We start from the raw sequence: 13,118 nt of genomic DNA on the forward strand, positions 1-13,118 counted from the left end.
CTGTGTAAACACACTCCCTCCCTCTAAGCAATCAACTGCTTCCCTCATCAGGCTTACTAATGAAGCCCTTCAAAGCACTTGGATTTTTGTTCTTTGAGGATAAATGATACACTATACTGAGCACAGTACCTGTGACACACAGTAGGGTCTGAACAAGAACAATCACAGAGAAGGGGGAGAATTAAATGAGGCAACCCATGTGACAACGCTTGGTGCATAATTCAGTGAGTACTTACTGCATGAATGAATGAGCTCACAGAATGGTTGTGAAAACAAGACATAAATCCCCATGTGAAATGTTTAATAACAATAAAACATTCAAATTATAGCTCAATACAACAACTCAAGAGACGGCGCAAGTTTGCATATGAATGTCAAATTAATTGCCAGGCAATAATTTTTATAGGAGTTCAGAAAGGTGGGGGAGATCACTTTGGTGGACTGAGGGTCTAAAGCACCTGGACAGGTGCTTGTTCATGCATTTATACAGCACGTTTATTCATTCATCAAATGTTTTCCCAGCCCAGTCCATGGATTCTGGGGAGGCCAAGATAAATAACACAAAGCCCACAGCCTCAAGGTGCTTGCAGACTGGTAGGAGACCCCAGCAAAAGGACAGTGTAAATATAATGCTAAACTAACATACTGTGGAGAGAAGGGAGAGGGTTCAGTGAGCCAATTCACACAGAAGGTGTGTCATAAACTGTGGCATTGTAACACATGCCTCTGATTACCATCTGAGCACATTCTGAGTGCATCTCCACTACTCAACATTTATTAAGTCTCTAATATGAGTGTGTGTGTTAGTCGCTCAGTCGTGTCCTACTCTTTGCGACCCCATGGACAGTAGCCTACCAGTGTCCTCTGTCCATGGAATTCTCCAGGCCAAAATACTGGAGTAGGTAAGCCTTTCCCTTCTCCAGGGGATCTTTCCATCCCAGGGATTGAATCCAGGTTTCCTGCATTTCAGGAGGACTCTTTACCATCTGAATCACCAGGGAAGCCCATTTAAGTCTCTAAAACTCCCACCTTTTCTTCTCTTCCTCTTACTTGCTCTTTCCTGAAACCTGCCAGCAGCCTTTAAGAGCACTGCACCCTTTACTTGTCGAACACTTGGAGAGTGAGGGGATGACATACAAGACTGGACAGGGGTGGTTTGCAGCTGTGAGGGAGGCCCATGCCTTTCTGGAGCTCCGTGGAGCTTCCACAGAGCCTTTCCTGCTGAGTCTTTCCTCACTGCAGTCACTGATCACCCTGGCAACCGTGCACCCATAGATTCTTTGGCGACAATGCCAGTGATAGCGAGGAGTGTTCTCTTAAACCACCACTGAAGAGGGAGAAAAATACATGCTCTCGAAAAGGCAGCCCACAGCTCTTAGGCCCCTCTCTCTCTAGGGTAAGGGCCGAGCCAGAAGGGACACTCTCATTGCGGGGACCAGAGATGAGCTTTGTGACCAAAGGCCCTGGGGAAACAGCAGTGAGGCAGGGGGAAGAGCACCGTCTGTGCGGCCAAGAGTTCCCAGGGTCAAATCCTGGCCATGTGACCTCAGTACAGGGGAGCTCAGACACATTAGTTCCCTCTCTTTGGGGCTCAGTTTCCCACTTTGGAAAAATGGACATAATTTTACCTCCCAGGCTTACAGTGAGAACTAAAGGGGGATAGGCATTTGATGAACATAGTTGAGTGTAAAACGGAGGCTCAGAGATTAGCAGATGCAAACTAATATAGAGAGAATGGATAAACAACAAGCTTCTACCATATAGCACAGGGAACTATATTCAGTATCCTGTGATAAACCATAATGGAAAAGAATATGAAAAAGGATCTGAATCACTCGGCTGCACAGTAGAAATTGACACAACTTTGTAAATCAACTATACTTCAATAAACTAAACTAAAAAAAAAAAAAAAACAACCCAGAGGCCCAGATACTGTTTCTAAGATCACTGAGCTAGTTAGCAGCAAAAGCTGAATGAGAACTTCCCTTGTCTTTTGACTCCCAATTTGGCAGTTTCCCCCTCCGCTCCCCTCCCCTCCCCTCCAGCCCTTTCTTTTGTGGAGTATTCCTTTGCCTGCCAGTGCTTGCTGCAGGTCACGAAGAAAAGTCTGGGAGAGAGTGTGGATGGTCCAAATTCACAATGGCTGCTCATCTTGTGTGTGTCAGTACATCTAGGCCAAAATGAGCTAGATGCTGTTCTCCTGCAGGGTTGAGAATGCAGTATTCCAAGGAATATTTGATACTTGATATTAAGCCATGACCCTACCAAAGGATTCTCCAGGTTATGGAAAGTGATAATACTACCAAGCTGGGCTTTGGTTTTACAAGGCAGGGTCAGCAAATATGTAGTAGATATGGGCACTATCTAGTCTACTCATGGCCTCCATCAGGAATCAACTGACTTTTCTTTTTTATTGATCTCTGATACAGATTCGGAATCCTTTCATCTCCTGTCAATCAACTGGGACTGTCATTCACTCAGTGAACATTAGGAGCTGTTAGTCACTCAGTTGTGTCTGACTCTTCGTGACCCCATGGACTCTAGCCTACCAAACTCCTCTGTCCATGGGGTTCTTCAGGCAAGAATACTGGAGTGGGTAGCCATTCCCTTCCCCAGGGGATCTTCCTGACTCAGGGATCGAACCTGGGTCTCCTGCATTCCAGGCAGATTCTTTACCATCTGAGCCATCAGGGAAGACCACTCAACATTAACTGAGTGCCTAAAATGTGTTCCATCTCTACTAAGGACTATGTTAGACATCAACTCATAAATCTTTACCATTCTAGAGGCAACCCGCTGGCCCTCTCAGCTTTCTAATGCTGCTGTGCTCCAAGCTTGGAATCCAAGGAGGACCACAGAAAGGGTTAAGGTTTGGGGAAGCCAAGGTCTGAAGTTCGCTCTGTCACCGCAGTGGATGCCTTCAATTGTGTCTCCCTGGTACTCCTTCCCTTATGGGGTCACAGGATCTTGCTGTAGGGGGACTTCCTCTCCCCCACTCCATGGCATGTGGCTGCAGGATTGGGTCTGTGTCAGGCCTGGCCAATCATGGTATCGCTTTATCCTTGTCCAGAGGTTAGATAAGCATATCTCCCTGTCTGGGACAGGCAGAAGTGTTCTGTATTTATTTGTGTAACATGGTAGGATTCATATATTTCAAAGTGGGAGAGAGAATCTCTCTGTCTTGAGATGATACAAGTGTAGAGCTTTTGGTAACCACATCCCCATCCTGCACTCTCCATACAGGTGAGAAGCTCTCTGCAGGGGAGAGGATGCAGGAAGGGCAAGAGATAGAGGAAAGCAAAGGAGGAAGGGAGAAGGGGGCGAAGGGGAGAGGGAGTGAGGGCAGAAGGGAGAGAGGGAGAGAAACAGAGACGGAGAGGGAGGGAGAGAGATCACAGACATGATGACATCATTGGAATCAGTGAAGACTCTGGACTGGCTTCACCCTGGATTGCCAAGTGACACCAGCCAATAAATTCCCTTTGCTTGAAACTAGTAATCTTGACCTCCTCTCAGACAGAGGTGAGTGGGGCAGAGGGCAGCATGAGAGTAAGCAATGACCACATTTCTATAGGCAGGGAGGAGGAAAAACAGCAAGGCTTCTGAAACAATTCTGTCTTTGCTTGTAATTACAATTACATTGTTCCGGCTTCATACACCAATTGTCTTTCTATAAGTATTTAACAGGGGACTGAATGTGTATCTTGTCTCATGTTTCCCTTTGAGCGTAGATCTGATGTGAGGGTGTTCAGGGTGGTCTTGCCTCCTGTGTGGTTGATATGTCTCCCCAGGGCCTGGGATCTGTTGCTCCCCATTTTTCCTTCAGCCACTAACTGTAATATTCATACTTTCATCTTCATAGGGTGCCTTGTGCTCTGCAAAGTCCTTTCATCTGCATTATCTCATTAGATGCTCGGAGCATCTGTGAAGAAGGCAGGGCTGGGATGACTATTCCTGCCTGTCAGATTGAAAAAGAGGCTCAGGCCCTGGGATCTTGGCACTGAAAGAGAAAGACACAGGCAGGGCTTATGCAGTGATCTCATGGGGGAATGAATGAGATAGAGGCAGAAGGGTCCCTGGATTTGGAGCCACACAAGTCCCAGGCTTGCATCCTGCCTTCTTGACTTACTAGCCATCTGACTCAAGGCAGATTCCTCAGTCCCTCTCAGTCTCGGTTTCCCCTTCTGTCAGGAACAGTGATGGCATTTTCCTTCCAGAATTCTTGTAACTATCACAGGAGGTGATATAGAATAAAGGTGAGCTGTAGGGTGCTGCTCACCTGTTCAGGGTTGATTTTTCGGTGTGGTGGATAGTGGTGTGCCAGGTCCAGCTGGATAGACTCATGAGAGCTATACCATGGAGGGTATGTATACCCCCTCCCAACTCCACACTCAGTGACATCGTGTTGGTACCTTGACAACAGCCACGGTGAGGATATTTTCATTGAGGATATTGGCAAATGCCACAATTTTACCCTCCCAGCCACATCAGTTGTGAACTGGCGCACCAATGGCAGTGAGGACAGAAGGGGAAGAGAAGAAAAGGATACTAATATATAAGTTTCACCCTTAGAGCGTCTTCTTCAGTCCACATGCAGATGCCATCCCTGTTTGACAGATAAGGTCATTAAAACCTAAAAAGGGTTGATCACTTGTTCAAGAACACACTATAAAGGAGAGAACAGGGACTCAAGTCAGATCTCACATTTTCTCTGATAACCATGCAGCATCCCAAAGATTCTCCCAGTAGTGCTCACTCTTTCCTTGATCTCTAACCCAGCAATAGTGAGATAGTAAGTCAGTTTCTAGGGCCACCGAACATGTAAGATCCTTGTTTGGACTTCAGTATCGTAGTTTCTAAGTAAAACGGGCTTGGAGAAAGATGGGAATGGGTGCAAGGCATTGAGCTAGAAACCAGGGAATGGGCAGACTATCTGTGAGATCCACAGTTCTGGGTCTCAGTTGGATAAATGTTTCAGGGTCCCAGAAGTTAGGCAAGATCATTAGGTTGGGCCTCCTGAAGCATGAGGTATGACAAGGGAGCAAGTCAAGTGCAACTGAGTCCAAGTGCCAACTCTGCTACTTCACCTAGTGGGGGGTTAAACTGCCTCATCTGTTAGAGGGGGACAGCATCCCAACATACCTGTTTCATCTTATTGGGTTTCTATGGTATCAGTGGGCTTCCCTGCTGGCTCAGTGGTAAAGAACCCACCTGCCAATGCAGGAGACATAAGAGAAGTAGGTTTGATCCCTGGGTTGGGAAGATGCCCTGGAGGAGGCCTTCGCAACCCACTCTGGTACTCCTGCCTGGAAAATCCTATGGACAGAAGGGCCTGGTAGGCTACAGTCCATAGGGCAGCAAAGAGCCGGACACGACTGAAGCGACTTAGCATGTATGGTATCAATGGGGGAAAGGATTCTGAAGGCCTCTGGAATCTGTTACACTGCACAGATATAAGAGAATGATCATGTGTCTTAGCTGAGAACCTTTCCTCCTGTTGCTAAGAGAAAGGACTGCCTGTTTTCCTTTCCTGCCATCTCTGGCTCTTCCCCACCCCCCAGCCCTTTTTATCCCTTTCTATTTTTATACCTTGAGTGTTCATATGATGATGTCCTGAATGCTTCAAACTAGATGGGGATGGCAGACAGGAAAAAATAAATAAAAAGACCTAAACAAAGTGAAAATCTGTTTGTTGCTTAAGAAGATGACAGATGACTACAGAGGCTGGAGTTAGCTACAGGCTTTTCCCTAGATGCTGGGATGAAATCTCCTGGGATCCAACATGTTACCCTGGACAGGACAGTTCCCAGAGAAAGATGATCAACCCCCCTTTCTTCCAGATGGAGACAGAGGTAAAATAGGAGCATTTGGGAAGCTCCTGGAGGACTTAAAGGGGGACTACAGTAAGGATGAAATTAATGGTTATTTAGTAGCTTAGGTACCTTCACCATCTCACTTAATCCTTGCAATAATTTTATGAGAATATATATTATTATATACACTTGCCAGTTAAGGAAAGGATCCTCAGAAAGTGGTGGGAGAAGTCCACACTAAGGCTCCTGGGGTTCCTGGTAAGTGGCCTCTTGCCCTATAGACCTACTGGAAGAGGCGGGGGGCTCACTGTAGTTGTGCAGGCCAGAGAATGGAAAGGGACTTTTATTCAGCACTGCACGGGAGCCTCTGATTATTTCCCCTGCCTCCACCCAAGCCCCCTCCAGTTGTTCTCTGCACAGGAGCTAGAGTGAGCTCCTACAAACACAAATCATACTATTTCCTATCCCCTAAAAATCACAGTTGTACTATCTCTAAAAAAACTGCCTACTGACATCCTCTTATAAGACCAGCCTCTCTCTCTAACCTCTCTATCTTATACCACTAGTCACCAACCTTGCTACATTTCAGCCATAGTTGGTTTCCCTCTGCTCCTCAAATGCATTCAACTCACTCCTGCCTCAGGGCCTTTGCACTTGCTATTCCTGCTGACTTTAATGCTTTCTTGTCTCAGGTCAATGGTCATTTTCTCTGAGAATCCTTTTCCAATCCCCAGACTGATGTCCTACCCCAGCTTTTTCTTACCACACATCACCATCTTTCAAAATTGGTGTCATAGCAGTTATTACTATCTGTCAGTTTTTGCTAATTTACTTGTTTATTGTCTCTGTCATACTAGAGAGTAAATTCAAGACCTTAAGGATTACTTGTCTATCTTTTTGAAAGTCTTACCCTGCTCCATAGAAGAGACTGACACAGTTATCATACAAATAAATTCTTAGTGAATGAGTGGATTGTTATTGATGTATTATTGTCCCAGGAAGAGCAGACTTGCTGTGAATAGGGTAAAGTCCTACCATTTTCTATCACTTAATCTGCGTAGAGATGGATGTTTATCTCATTTGGTTCTCACAATAATCCTGAGACAGATAATCTGGTTCCCATTTTGCAGATGAAGAAATGGAGCTTCCATCATTTATTCGGCAATTTGCTTAAGATCTCAACAACTGCAACTGGAACCCTTGTCTGCCTGTTCCTGTGCCCACACACTGGATCCTGGGGGAGGGCAGAACTTCCTCTCTGAGGATTCTGCTCGTGCAAGACAGTATGTGTCTGCTGCGGCAAAGCCTCATGTGTATGAAGACTCCGCCGAGGATGAGGCTGTGTAAAAGCACGTGCAGGCCAAGAGTCTAGCGACAGCTCCCAGAGGACTTCCTCTAATAAACCGTCATTACTTGGCCTGAAGTCCAGATTTCTCTGGGGAATAGAGAGTCCCAAAATGTGAAGGCTGCGGAGTGGCTGCAAGTTTTGGCTTCGCTGTGTTCAGAGCTGGGAGGAAACTTATGAGTGGGTACTGAGGTCCTTCTTCCCTCCAGCGGTGCTCACCTCCTGTCCGGGTCTGCCTCGCCAGTGATGCGGGCGCCTGCATTCTGCGCTAGGTGGCGAAATGCTGTGGGGCTCCCCTATTCGGGGGAATGCGGTAGTGATGTATAAGGTATGAAAGATGTGGCCTGCAGAAAGCCGGCACTATCTCTACTGCTGCCGCTACTGCTGCCAGCAGAGCTGCTGGGAGTGAGCATCCCCCGTCAGGGATACCCAGCTCCGCGGCATCTCCTGCGCGCGCCCTGGCCCCAAACGGACCTGCCACCCCCAGGGAACAAAAGCAGAGCCCCATCGCCCTTTCCTGCTGCAGCCGGAGGATGAGTCGAGAGGGCTGAGCGGAGAGTGTGGTCCTCGGCGGCCGGCGGGGAAGGTAGGAGAAGGTGTCGCGCTCGCTCGCTCAGGCGTGGGAGGCTCGGGGTGGGCGGGCAGGGGCAGGGGCGGCAGAGGGAACCAATCTGTCCCCGGGGTGCTGCCTGGCCCGGCGAGGTGGTCATCTGGAACGCAGCGCCCGCACCGCCTGCCAGCCCAGCGCTGGGCGGGTGCGGAGCTCCCGCAGCCGCGAGGGAGCCCCCTGGGTGGGAATCGGAAGTGGCTGGGGGGAAAGTCCAAAGCCGAAGCCCCGCACGCAGCGCGGTCCAGGGTACTCGGTGGCGCGCGGCTGGCTGCGAGGCAGGCGGCGTTGGCTGCAGTGTGCGCAAAGTTTTGGGTGGCGCGCAAAGGCGCGGGCGAGGGCCCTGCGCAGCGCAAGTTGCGGCCCCAGCCAGAGGGCGAACCCCGGGGGGGGAGGTGCTGCAAGCGGACTCCCCGACATTAAGACTGGCGGCTTTTGCTCCCCCATGCCAGCCGAGGCTGGGCTTACCCTCAGCCATTTAACCCTTTCTGACATGGGGGAAACAACTTCATCTTCTTTGGAGGCGGCTGCACTCAGGCTGGCTGGGTGGCGTCGAGGCTCCCAGCTCAGTCCTTTTGAGGTTTTGCGAGTTTCCCAGCACGTTCTAGGTTTTCTGTTTTTTTCTGGCCACCTTCGTGTCCAAAAACCAGGCAAGCTGGCTGGGGCAGGGTGTCTTTCCCCGCTCTCTGTAATTTTACCCCATGTACCACCCAGACGCGTGTTTTCTCTTTTCCCACTCAGCTTGGCTCTTTGATGCTGTCTTGAAAAATGAAATGATTAATCAATTAGGTTAGTGGCCAATTAGGCATAACCTTGTGGAAAAATAATTATGCCCAGCTCTCTGGGCTTTCACTGTTGATGAGGTGGGAATCCAGCCCAGGTGGAGGGGCTGTTCTAAAAAGATAGGGCTGATTAGGGAATTTCTGGAAATTTAAGATGAAAAAGATTCAAATGTGTGGTAGTGGTGGAGGTTGTGTGGGTGCTGTAGGGGTGTGTGTGTGAGAGAGAGAAAGAGAGAGAGAGAATCAATTTTTGCAGAGGAAATTAACCCTTGGCAGCTCTGTCTAGAAGGACTTTGTAGGCAGCATGTTTCAAACAGCTCAGTAAAGGTGTGTCCCCTGCTTGCCTTCCCCATCCCCCCCTCAACACTGAGGGGCTCTCGCCTGTAAATCGCCTCACAGTCGCTTTGCTGTTGCTTTGGGAGGCTGAGTCCCGATGAATGCATTTTAGTTGCATGTCCGAGGAATCGCGTCGTTGCAGAGGGAGGTTTCTACGCTGTGCCTTCCGAGGATACACATTTCCCCGGCTTGCGTTCAGTAAAGCGGTTATTAAAGGGGTGTAAAACAGAGACAATCTGTTACCAGAGCTGGGAAGTTCTTGCTGCTGAGCGAGGCTTCGTTTTGCTTTTAGGGGAAGGACTAGTGGGGTTTGGCACTGCGGTATTACAATACGGCCATATTAAAAAGGTCCTCAGAGCCTAGAGCCGTCCACCACTGCAGCCCCATCTCCCACAGACTTTACTGCTCAAATCCTTCTTGCTGGAAACATGCAGTGGATTTCTGATGTGTACTGAGTGCATTTTAACCCCGTTCTGTTTCTATTTTAATCTTCTTCTATCTGTTATCTCTGGACTCTGTAAAGTAGATTCCTGTTCAGAAGGCAAAAACCTAGAGGTGTTTGTTCCCAGGGTGGAGGCATTTTTGCAACAGGTCCTAGGTCTGGGTTTTCTGATAATGGGTCTCCCTGGCATTTAGCAAGCTGGGGATCCACTTCCTTCACCAGTGACCGGACTGGAGTGAAAGAGGGGGTCCCTGAGATCCCCTGCAGTGCTGACCGTAACTGATTCTGTTTTTTTTTATATAAATTTATTTATTTTAATTGGAGGCTAATTACTTTACAATATTGTAGTGGTTTTGCCATACATTGACATGAATCCACCACGGGTGTACATGTGTTCCCCATCTTGAACCCCCCTTCCACCTCCCTCCCCATCCCATCCCTCAGGGTCATCCCAGTGCACCAGCCCCTAGCAGCCTGTCTCATGCATCGAACCTGGACTGGTGATTCGTTTCACATATGATAATATACATGTTTCAATGCCATTCTCCCATATCATCCCACCCTCTCCCTCTCCCACAGAGTCCAAAAAGACTGTTCTATACATCTGTTCTGAATTGTATGGCTTTTCTTCCTTTCTGAGCTGATCCAGAGGAGTAGCTAAGCAGTACAGTGTGAAAGTGGCTATGCCACCTCACTCCCAGTAGAATGGAGGGGGACTGGCTGGGGCTTATAGGCAAATAGAAATGGTCCAGCTGGAAGACTGCCTAGTGGTATTGGTGTCCAGGGACAACTGGGAGCCATATGTCCCTATTGGGGACAAGGGCCTTCGTTGGAATCAAGGGCCACCATTCAGTCCTCTCTCTTTTACAAGATGATTTTTTTTTTTTTTCTTTTCTTTTCTTGAAGCTGGACTCAGCTAGTCACCTTACTGTGACCCTGTTTGTTTGTCTGACTCTTGTGCTAGCAAAGGCCTTGCTCCTTTTCTAAAATCAAAGCTTTTTTATATAATGGGAAGGGATATAGGGTGCGGGGAGAAGGAAAGGAGAGAGGAAAGAGGAAAAGGCGCGGGGGGGGCGTGCGAGGCAGTAGTAAGAGAGCGAGACAGAAACAGCTTAAGACTTCAAATACAGACAGTGGGAAAGAGGGAGGAGAGATGGAGAACAAGAAAGGAGGAGGAAGAGAGGAGGAGGAGGGGGAGGACAAGGAAGGGAAGGGGGAGGGAGAGGAGGAAGACACAGGCAGAGGGAAACAGGAGGAATTCCAGTACTGAGAAGGGGAAAGAAGGACCCACATGAAGCAGAGTTTTGTTTTATATGAATTTTTTAAAATGCAAAGGAAAACCCCAAACTGCAAAAGACTCATTGCCATTAGACTAGCTTGGACCTCAGTGTTGACATCATCAGATAATGACTTATGAAAGAAACCCTGTGCCACAGAAAGCCATTAGCTCTGTTTCTTGTTTTTTCCTTGGCTTAAACTCCAGTTGTCAGTATGGAGGGTCAGAGTTCCAAAGGGAGTCAGTTTGCTTGTGCTTTCATAGCCTCAAGAGCATACTCTTGTTTGGGTTAAGCTGGGGCACTCCATTTGGACCCGCTGGGTATCAGACTGACTTTGGAAGGGAGGCATCCTTTGCTTTAGATTTGTCTTCCATAGAACTGACTTTTTAAAAAATAGTGCATTGTTAATGTATTTAACCTTGGGGGAAAGAAGAATAATAAATAATAAAGGATAGTGTATTGAACATTCTTACCTGCCACCCAGAGCTTAGAGTAATGGGAAAATCATTACAACTTGTCTTCACTCCAGCCTCCTTGACTCTAGTCCAGAGTATTCTCAGAGGTTTCTCACTTATCTCCTGACCTCCAGTATGGTCCCTCTCCACAGGTGTGACATCATCTTTCTACAGGGTTAGGATTAGGGTTAGATTTGATCAGAACACACCAAAGTTTCCCTATTGCCTAAAGCATGTTATTCAAATCACTGACTGTAGACTTCAAGGCCTTTCATAGCCTGGCCTTCTTGCTCTCTCTCAATGGGCTTCACGTATACATAGATACATTCTCATACACACAGATCTACACACACACATACCACTAAACACATGCATACTAATAAACAAGCTTACACCCTCACACACACAGCATTACCACGGACACTTTCTCTCTCTTACACACACACACACACACACACACACACACACACACACACACACACACACACACACACACACACACACACACACACACTACACTTACATTTCACATGCATACTATACACAGTTTTCATACCTTTGCAGATGCAGACTTCTTTTCTTGTCTGGAAAATACTTCCTACTTTTTTACCTGATGGAGTCCACTCATCTTTCAGGATCCATCTCAAAAGTGGCATCCACTCAGAGATCCCTTTCTCTCAGGAAGCTGTGTTCCCTCAGCACTCTTAACACACTTCCTTGGAAGTACTATCCATGTGTTCTCTCCCAGTAGATTGTAAGTTCCTTCCAAGTGAGGGTAACTTATCTACCTCTTCAATCTCAAGGTGTATATGTAACACAATAGTGGGCACAAAGCTATGTGAGCAAAAGACAATGGATACATTCATCTCAAGAGCTTCTAGAGGATGATTAACATTCATAACATCTTTTTTATTTTATCTTGCTCTCACTATTTTTATATTTTTTATTTGATTACAAAAATTTTAAAAATTCTAATGGTATGTGTAAAAAGTGACAATTCTCCCTACTCCCACCTAAATACTCTCTATTTTTATGCACATGCTATTAAAAACTTGAATTTCTTCCTGACCTTTGTCTTACATTGTATTTTCTTAGCTAGATTATATGCAGGGATCATGTAGTATATATCTGTATATGTATACTGTAATTCTTAATACATAGTTGTACATGTAGTAAGTGCCCAGCAAATATGGTATAAGTGAACACATACTAATTTGGTTTATTTTTTTATTACATTAAATAAATTGCTTCAGTAATCTTCACAATAGCCTTATGTGATTGGTGTTATAATCCTTATTTACCAATAGAGAAAGCTAGGTTCCAAGAGGTTATGTAAATTGGCCAGATTAGAAAGGAAGTGGGAGTGGGGTCCATATTTAAACCCAGATCTCATTCCTTTTATTGCCTCTGCTCTTTCCACTCTACCCCATGAGTGGACCTGTAGGCTCCGAGAGGAAAAGCATCTAACTCAGGTTTGTATGCCCAATATTTGCTCAGAGCTTATGAGTCTGTGGAGCCCTTAACCCATACCTTCACAGGTGTCGTTATCCTTTTGCGGATGAGAAAGGAAGGCACATGTGAGACGTTCACAGGACTTGGCTGAGCCTCTCGAGCCAGGAAGAACCCAGGACGGGGGCACAAGGCTCATCCTGTCTTCTCAGATGTGATAGTTGGTCCCAGAAAGGGAGAGGGCAACTTCTGTTTTCCCTTTAGTGCGTGACTCAATGGGGCAGAAGAATCTAGCAGGTGAGGCTGCTTCCCGAAAAGGGGCGTGTATTGCTAATGCTGTGTCTGGGAACTTCAGCCCTAGTAGGGTCCACATTTCCTGGGACTCTTAGAAACTCCCTTTTTGAATGCTCATCTTCATGTCTGAAGTTTTCTGAACCACAACTGTGGATGGAATTACTTTCTTGAGAGTTTGGTGAGCAACTGTGGACATAGTTTTTGATTCAGTAGTTATGCTACAGCACCTAATGGGATGGTTTGAAATTTTGGTTTTGGAATATTTTGTCAGTGAGGCATCCACTGGTGCTGGAGGCCTTCAGAACTTGACATAGGTAG

General features: G+C 46.9%; 1 non-coding gene across 1 annotated transcript; it reads right to left on the bottom strand.

Moving 5' to 3' along the window:
- Window positions 1-2,621: 2,621 nt before the first annotated feature.
- Window positions 2,622-2,694, bottom strand: TRNAS-GGA (transfer RNA serine (anticodon GGA)). Its single transcript has one exon. It is a non-coding gene; the product is annotated as a tRNA-Ser (tRNA).
- Window positions 2,695-13,118: the final 10,424 nt, after the last annotated feature.

This window comes from Giraffa tippelskirchi, chromosome 5, assembly GCF_054371585.1.
Source record: "Giraffa tippelskirchi isolate mGirTip1 chromosome 5, T2T-mGirTip1v1.2.pri, whole genome shotgun sequence".
NCBI lineage: Eukaryota > Metazoa > Chordata > Mammalia > Artiodactyla > Giraffidae > Giraffa > Giraffa tippelskirchi.